The sequence below is a fragment of the Mytilus galloprovincialis genome, chromosome 13 (assembly GCF_965363235.1).
Source record: "Mytilus galloprovincialis chromosome 13, xbMytGall1.hap1.1, whole genome shotgun sequence".
NCBI lineage: Eukaryota > Metazoa > Mollusca > Bivalvia > Mytilida > Mytilidae > Mytilus > Mytilus galloprovincialis.
In genome coordinates, this window is record NC_134850.1 from 27618762 (window position 1) to 27628131 (window position 9370).

Genomic DNA, 9370 nt, shown 5'->3' on the forward strand with positions numbered 1-9370 from the left:
ATTCAACAGAAAGGAAACAATTATCGGACATAATACATAATATATTTTACAAAAAAACCATCCTACAATAGTTCACAAGCTGTATATGCCCGCGATTTCGAGGGTGTGTTCTAGTTAATAATAAAAAGAGGGGACTTATTGATGAATTAAAATTGATCAAGTGATAAAGTAAGGATCGATGGCTTTGGCGCTGTCGGGATGAATGACCGGAACCCCCGTTTCGACGGGAAACTTACCAAAAGATAGGTATGACATCTATACATCATGAAAATGACAAGGGAAAATGATTTCAGTCTAATCAACTACGTTCAACTGTATGCAATTATATATATATTTTTTTAAATAACATAATCCAGTAAGAGTGGAAATACAGTTATTGGTTCACGAGTCTCGGTGTACAGTTTATCAGTATGCTTCATACCAATATATTGGGAAGCCGAATATCTCTCATTGGTTGAGTACGTGTTGAATAGTCTTGGTTTTTCCCCCTTTTTTTGACACACCATTGTCAGTGTGTCTTCGAATAAGAATATCTTTTGGTATCTGTCGAATCTCTTTTGTAGATGTTATGTTTTAAAAAAACTCATCATAGATACCAGGATTAAATTTTGTAATTATACACCAGAAGCGCGTTTCGTCTACAAAAGATTCATCCGTGACGCTCGAATCCAAAAAACATATAAAAAGACAAAATAAACACAGCGTTTTTTTAATGTTTATGTCTGAATCAAATATCATACTTAGTCCAATTTAGTCTCCTGACACTCCAGAAAGATTTGTTTTCGGCAGCCAGATTATCAATAAACGAGCACTTTTACTACATCAAGTGTGCATTTTTACAAGCAGTGTTTATTCAGATGCCGACGTTAACTGTTTTTGGTTATTTTGTTTTTTTCCAAACTTGTTTGTATGGTCTAAATAATTAATATGATAAACTATTTTAAAAATGAGTTATAATCAGTTTAAGACAATAAATATTGGCGAGCCCGTATTTAATTTAACTGAAAACCGTTTGTATACACTTTTGAAAATTATAATTAAGTTTATGTTATGGTCATTTTGATTTAATCGTGCAGTTAAACTTACACATCTACATTGATAAAAAAAAACCTACTAAAACGTTAATTCGTAGACATGGCTTCGATATTCTTGATTTCAAAACAATAATTCAGTAAGAAATATTTAACAAATTTATCGGGATCTCTGTATCAAATGAAATAAAGGCAATATATTATTCCTCCGTTTTCGTTCCATTTTGTGTTGAAATCCACTTTTCTATAAATTATTAGTATGGAAAATTCTAATGATCTAATACCTCGCGCATACATTTAAAATATTGGGAAGACAATCAATATTCAGGGTACAACTATCAATTCGAAAGTATATTACAAAACAAATTCACTTCATCCAAAGAAAATAATCAGTGTATGTAAAGTGCGGATCCTAAAATATCATTTTTACTGTATATGCCATAAATGTCTAATGTAGAATGACAAATAAACAGACGAACTTTTTTTAATTTTTGAAGAAAATGAAGAAAAATAGTTAAAATGTATATGTTCAGAAATACATAATACTAATTAAACAAAGTAAGAGATGCGAGCGGGATTTATCTCGCCTAAAGCCATCCAACTGTAAAATATATACCAAAATAGGTGAATTTTTAGGACATTTCACGAACAGATCGTGCAGGTGCTTTATAACTAACAGGTGAGATGTTGTTGCAGTAAAAAATATTCATTTTAATACAAATATTAAAGTTGTATAACGTAGAATATGTTTTGTCATTCAGTTTCTTCATATTTAACTAAATTCCACTATGATGATTTCGTAATGCTAGTCATGTTTACTGTCGAATAATGATACTATTCTTTCATTTTAACTGTGGAGCGAATCATTAGTATTGTATATGCGGTGCATTTTCACTGTATAATTATTATTTTTTTATCTATTACAGCTCATTTCTTTAAGCATGTAGAGCAAGACTTTAGTTGATTTGCTTGCTTTTTTTATTGGATAATCATTATGATAACACCCAATTTAATTCAAATATTAAAAATACAGGTTAAACTATGCCTATTCATATTGTTTAAAAATGTCAATCTTATTTACAAAGTTTGTATAAACAATTATACAAACAAAGCAAGCAAGCCAACCAAAGTTTTGCTTTACATGCATTAGGAAATTAGCTGTAAAGCCTTAATTTAGACGACTTGCTCAAATAATAGATAAAGTAAGAGAAAGATTTGATAAAATTTAACTTACGGATAAAAGTTTGGTTTTAAAACACTCTACTAAATTCAATAGAAATAACATTTATTTCAAATGTATTCCATTTAGTTAGCGTATAGAGATCTTTATCCTTATTTTTTTTATCCATTTCCATGACACTTCACCACTAATTACGTACATCTTGATATAGATTGCACCTTTGTTTTCCCGTTTAAAAGGTTTTACACTGGAGCCCTTTATAACTTGCTGTTCGGTGTGAGCCAAGACTCCATGTTGAAGACCGTATTTTGACGTATAATGGTCTACTTTTATAAATTGTGACTCGGATGGAGAGTTGTCTCATTGTCACATACGACATCTATATGGCTCAAAAACGAAACGAGACGGGATAAAAAGGGATGAAAAAATCTACGCTACTTTTTTAATATATTTATAATGGGCTTTATATGAGTCAAAATAGAGTAAAATAGTGGGTCGCATTTGGGTATAAGCGTCACGCCGGATTGCCGATTTTTTGCAAGCGTGACAGGTGAAAGTCAAATGATTGTGTAGAGAAAAACGGGAAATGAAGTCTAGCGGGACACGGATAATTACAAAAAATTAGAACTGCATAGTATAAGCGGGATACGGGAATCTGACAAAACAATAAGCGGAATACGGGAATCTGCCAAAACAGTAAGCGGGATCCGGGATCAGAACCCCCCAATGAGACCCCAGAAAAAGATATTTTTGTATATTCATCCTATTGTTACAGTCATGCCTTCAATAACAAAAGTATCCGATGCATGCATTTTTTCATATTTTTGGTCCCTTTTTCAATTTTGTGGGGTCCAAATTTATAGACAAAAGTCCTTTAATATAGATATTTGGAATTCGTTGACATGCTGAATCTGACCATGTATCAAGTTTGGGGATTTTTTGCCTAGTTGCTGAAATAGCCCACATAGAGTTCCAAAGGGTCTAAAATCAACAAAAATGAATTGTAGCATGCATTTCGTGTACAATAACCCAAATGTGCATGGTTTTACCTCTGTGGTAGTATCCATTCGCGGATCTAGAATTTTTCCTAAGTAGGGGCCCACTGACTGCTTAAGAGGGCCCGCTGCTGTCACGCTCCAGTGATTCACTATATAAGTTAAAATCAAGGAGAAACGTAATCTGAAGAATACAATATGACATTTTGAGAATCGCTTTTGTTACAAGTTTGAAAAGCTATATATTTGATGAAGAATGAATGAGGAGTTTGTATTTCAATTGGAAAATACATGTATCATAAATCCTAAAGTCATCAACTAAGTTTTTTTTCATTTGTTGCAAGTGCATTTATCACATAATTCTACAATAAAAATTCCTCGCATCTTTGAAAATTCTACATTAATAATGACTGCACTAACAGTGATAATTCATCGCATCTATAGTTAAAATGGATCGCTTTCAATAATCGATATGCTATATTATGATGCTTTTATAACACTTATTTGAAGTTTAATGCTATGTTTGTATATTATAAAGACATATCACAATGAAAATATGTTAAAACTTAACTTAAAATCCTTTAACTTGATATTTTCAAAACGTAAACAAATACAGTTTTCCCATGATCCTTTATTCTACAATAGACATACCCGCATATAACAGTAAAAATGAACTAGCTGGATTCGCACTTTATATACACTGATAATTGTATATCCTTTCTGTTACATACAATTTTCATTCAATAATATTTAAAACACAATCAATTAAGCATATCAGAAATTTAAATGTCCATTTAGTATTGCTCATATTTAGTTTTGTTTCTCGTTGAAACTCTGTTGATTTTCTATACCTTTTATATATGATTATTACGGCATAACAATTAATGTTCATGCATAATTTTGTTAAACAAGTACCTAATATTTACCTAGTTACTAACATGTTTTCATCCGGTAAAAAAAAGTGTTATTACGATATAGATATAAGAAGAAGTGGCCAGAGTGCCATTGTCTCAATCCAAGCCAAAATTTGTAAACGTAAACCATTAGAGGATCCTTGGCTCACACCAAACAAAAAGCTATAAAAGACCATAAAATAATGACCAGTATAGAACCATTTATACAGGAAAACCAACAATGCAATCTATACAAAAGAGTATTAAAAAAACTTATGAACCACACCAACAAACGACAACCACTGAAGATCAGGTGTCTGACTGAATGTGTTCATTTCGAAAAATTCTCAAAGGATTAAAGACTTAATATTTTTTCCTGATGAACTCCTGGCTAAAGTAAGCTCGTTTCTAGAGAATGTTCCAAAAGGACAACAACAAAAAATCAATTTCATTTTTTTTTATATTTTTATATTTAATTTGTTATCAAATGTGAAACAGATGGTATATTTTGTTATTTCTGTAAGCAAATATATTCCAAGACCAATTACTATTTCTTCTGTCCTTTTTGTTCATTTGATTCGGTACTGTGTGTTAAATGTTTGTCTTTTATGAGTTTCTGATGAAGGTAGATCCAGAAAAGCTCGTAGGATTCATAACATTTATAAAGTTTTAATTTAATATTTTCTATGGAAATTGCAAGAGAAGACATATCAAATTAACATAATCCTTTTAAAAAATGAATTCTAAATACATAGTGTGCTAGTAAATATAAAAACAAAAAGATGGTTTGGTTGCTAATTAGACAACTTTACACAAGAGACAAAATGACAAAGAAATTAACAACTATAGGTTGCCGTACGGTCTTCAACAATGAGAATAGCTCATACCATACAGCTTTAAAAGGCATATAGTATGGTAAACCCTAGAAATTACACTACTGTGATAGCTTGATTACATAAATTATATTGTTTAATTATATGCAACACCAATATATTCTAACTCGATGTATATGAAATGTAGCAGTTTCATTTATGGTGGAGATATGGTGTCTCATATATGATATAGATCACCAAAATGTGTTCATTCTTAAACATTATATACTCAATCGTATTTGTACCGGCAGATACGAGTTGTCAATATTGATTATTAAGTTTATTCAAACTCAAATCGTCCATTCAAAAAAGGCTTCAAACAGGGATGAACATTCAGTAATTACAACATTTAAGTATCGGGAATTAATTAACGGACTACTGGCGCTAAAAAAAAAAAAAAAAAAAATCAGAAAGAATACAGAAAAATTATTACTTATAAAACAACAAGCATATGTACGAAATATATATGTGTGGATATTAGATAGGCCGCCGATATAATGTTTTACCAGTTCAAGGGAGACAAAAGTCCTGATTGCCGAGGATTAAAACGAGCATATTGTGACCCTATGATAACATAAGTGTCAAAATACCCATCCTTCGTAACATATACCTCTACAAATCAAGCATTCAGTAATTTGAAAATTTTAGTATCGGAAGGAAATAAACGCTCAATGCAATATTCCGAATGAGTAAGGCGTTAAATAACAGAAGAAAAACTAAATCAATGTGGTGCTTAAACACTTCTCAGAACCGGGTTGATTGCAACATAATTAGATAATCATAATTAACTTTCTTCAATCATCATGAAACGTTTTAAATTTTCAAGAAGATTCATGGTCTTTCAGTTACTGATTTGTTGTCCTCGGTTTTGTACAAATCTTTATTCAGTGAATTAACATTTCAGACTTGAATATTTGCGTAAATCGTAGAATTTTACAAAACATGGACAGAAGTATCATATTCAACTCTAAAATATATAAGACTATTGATTGTGTACTTGAACCTTATACTCATCGTGGCGATCGAGGGAAATCAATACTGTTGATTTGGTTCTTCTATAAGGTATTTTATTGATAAATACCAAAGTGTGCAATCAGCATTTATTTCATCAACAACTGTATCAAACGCAACACACAGAGTTCCGTGAAACCCTTATGAATCTTATTTCAATGGATTTCTTTAATTTAGATATTTTTGATAGATTTTCGATGTTTAATTTGTTGAATTGTAAAGTTATTCATCCCAGTATATACATCACTTTCGATGGTATTTTATTTTGTATTGACTTAATTGTATAATTTGTTAAATTGTAAGGTTATTCATACCATTTATGTATGACTTCCAATGCTATTTATTTTTTCGTTTTGACATCGGTGTATTTTTGAGTTTTTTCATTATCTTTGAGCAATAATGCCAATGATACTTGTTTTCAAATGGGTATACATTTTATCCTATTTACAACTATATCTTTGAACTAAATACTGGTAATACATTAAATAAAGAAGTAGTTCAGAAAATAAAGATTTACAGAATTTTGAAGTTAGCGAAATAATTACTACTTTATATGTTTTCGCATATATCTTCAGATAAAGATTCAGACCAATGCACCGGATCAAAGGGTTATGTATCTTAGCATTCGCTGTTTTATCAATCATCAGTGGAGTGGTTGGTAAGATATGATTATTAATGCTTACTTATTTGGTACTGATACCTTAGGATGATTGTATATAGAGGACAAGTTAACGAGTATTTCCAATCTTTAAAACATATAAACAGACCCTACCACTCACCAAAATGTAACTCAGCCGCATAATATACCAACAGAAACGAAAAGTATCGAACAACATATGGTTTAGACACCCTGCATTTGTGCATGCACAAAATTGCTTTGTTAAATGCGGACACAAGCTTTGATCTTCTCTAAGACCATAATATGTCGTTTCGTGATAATCAATAAAAACATTTGCAAACATTCAGAAAAAATTAGGTAAAGGGGAAGAACACATGAGTTGGTTTCCCTATTTCGATTTTGATAAGTATTGCAAACAAGTATTTATTTGTTTATTTATCTATTTATTTGCATATATGCATACATAAAAATAGAACCTGATATTTTTAAGGAGGGGTTTTGCTTCATTATTGATAAATTACATTTGTATACTTTTTTATAGAAAAAATCATTCTATAGGCGGACTTTAAAACTTAAACTCACATTTACATAGCTTCACTCCTTTTTAGTAAAAAAAAAAGGATTCTTTGTAATTATAATTGATATTGTACCACACTTGAGAGTAAGCAAAAAAAACCGCTTTAACAGACTTAACACGGGAGACGGACTGTAATTGAAACTACACAAGTATATGGCTACATCACGTATAAGATCATGATGTGTCGGTGTCTCAATTCTTTAGCGACATGTGCTCGAGGTCATAGGTTTTTAGCATCAATATAGTCTTCTGATTTGGCTTGGTAGTTTTACATACAATATAAAAAAGATATAATATCGCTAATGAGACAACTCTTCACAAGAAGCCAAATGACAGATAAATTAACAACTATAGGTCACCGTACGGCCTACAACAATGAAAACGTTAGTCTCTTCTGTCTCATGGCAATCATACCACGGCTGCTTTTTTTATATTGTCTTAAATTTAATCCTTGGCTAATTATAGCATTCATAGTAGAAATTTATTACATGATGGTCGAAAATTATTCAAGTAACATAGAGAATTTATAATATACTTGATGTTGTTGGTGTAAGAATAATATGTTTAACATGGGTAAGATATAGCAATATATTTAATACACTCATTTTTGATCTACCATTTGAATGTGGTAGCTCGTTAACAACATGTTCTTTTTCAATTGAAAACATAGTTTCGAAGGAACAAATGTTTCATTTGAAAATTTATGAATACACATATTGGCAAGGTATCTTCAGTTAATAACTAACTTGCATGTTCGTGTATTTTATTAGGGTGGTGGTCACGGAATCCAGAAAAAGGTCCGGAAAAAGAGCAGGAAATGAAAAAAGTTCCATGCTACACCGAATGTATGACAACAGTTGAATGGATGTTTGGTGTGCCTTTTCCATCATTCTGTTCAGCTTTATGTGGACAAAGTAGGTTGATATTTGGAACGATGCAAACAGCTGATTCGAGTGTAGGAATTGAAAATGATTAATTATAGAGTAAAATTACATGTACAAAGAGAAAAATATATTTTGTCGATGGTTTTGAATTGAAACTTCACTTAAACACAATGTGCTTAAGTCGACTAACTTGCTAAAAGTTGTTTTAACAATTTCTATCAAATATATAAAGGCAGTAACCACATTAAATAACAATTCACATAAATGCACTCTCGACATAACTATGTGAAATTATAACCTTTTACATTAAGTTTAACCTTTTAATTCAATTTTCTTTTTTCCCAGACATAGATTGTATTACTCGGAGAATCGACGACATGAAAGGTTTAGATGAGTATCTGATCCAAGCCAAATGGGAACTAAATTTAGAAAGTTGTGAATATGTTTGCATTCATCATACAGATTGCATGGCGTTCAGATACCTGCAAAAAAACAAGTTTTGTTTTTTATACAGTGAACAGAAATATATTGAAGAGGATATTAGTGAAAGCTCCTTCTATGTAAAAGATTGCATATCATGCTCCATGAAGTCAATAAAAAATGCAAAAGGACCTGATCAGGGTTTCCCCTGGGTCAATTATTTTTTTCGCCACCTCTTTCGCCAAAACAATATATTTTTCGCCACTTTATTATTTTTTTCGCCAAGTAACATAAATATATTTTTCCTGTTGTGCCCTTTTGTACTATAAAGAAGTAATTTTTACAACAAAACAAAAGCTTTTATCTCATGAAATTGATCCCTCATTTCATGTGTAGTCATTAAATTGAAGGGTTACTCTCATTCGAGGGGTTGTTCCCAGCCTTTTGGATCAAATTTTTTCATAACGGACAGTTTTCTTTTCTTGACCATCGTAAATGAAAAAGTTGAGACGTACAACTATGCTTGAAACACGTGCAGGTGTCACTCAAACGACTTTATTAAAGTCAAAGGATAAAAGAATTAAAGTTTTAAATCGGAGATTTTTCTTGCTTTTGAACAATTTTCGTCACAACAACAGCTTTCTTTACAAAACTATCTTTAAAGGGAGGGATGTCAAAAGTTTGCTTCAAACACGTGCGTCGCAAAGATGTAAATAAATTCTGTTTGTGACATTTATAGCGGAAGCCATTTGACCATATCATTTTGTGAAACAATTCAATCAACACCTTTATTAATTAGTCCTTTGTTGTCGATAGCTATAAATGCAATCAGCTGATTATTGATTTTCTGTCTAAATCTTAATGAGGTCAAGGTGAATTCCGAGTATT

General features: G+C 31.1%; 1 long non-coding RNA gene across 1 annotated transcript; it reads left to right on the forward strand.

Moving 5' to 3' along the window:
• Window positions 1-6556: 6556 nt before the first annotated feature.
• Window positions 6557-8677, forward strand: LOC143057573 (uncharacterized). Its single transcript, XR_012972740.1, has 3 exons — window positions 6557-6640; window positions 7949-8092; window positions 8408-8677. It is a non-coding gene; the product is annotated as an uncharacterized LOC143057573 (long non-coding RNA).
• The last annotated feature ends 693 nt before the right edge of the window (window positions 8678-9370 follow it).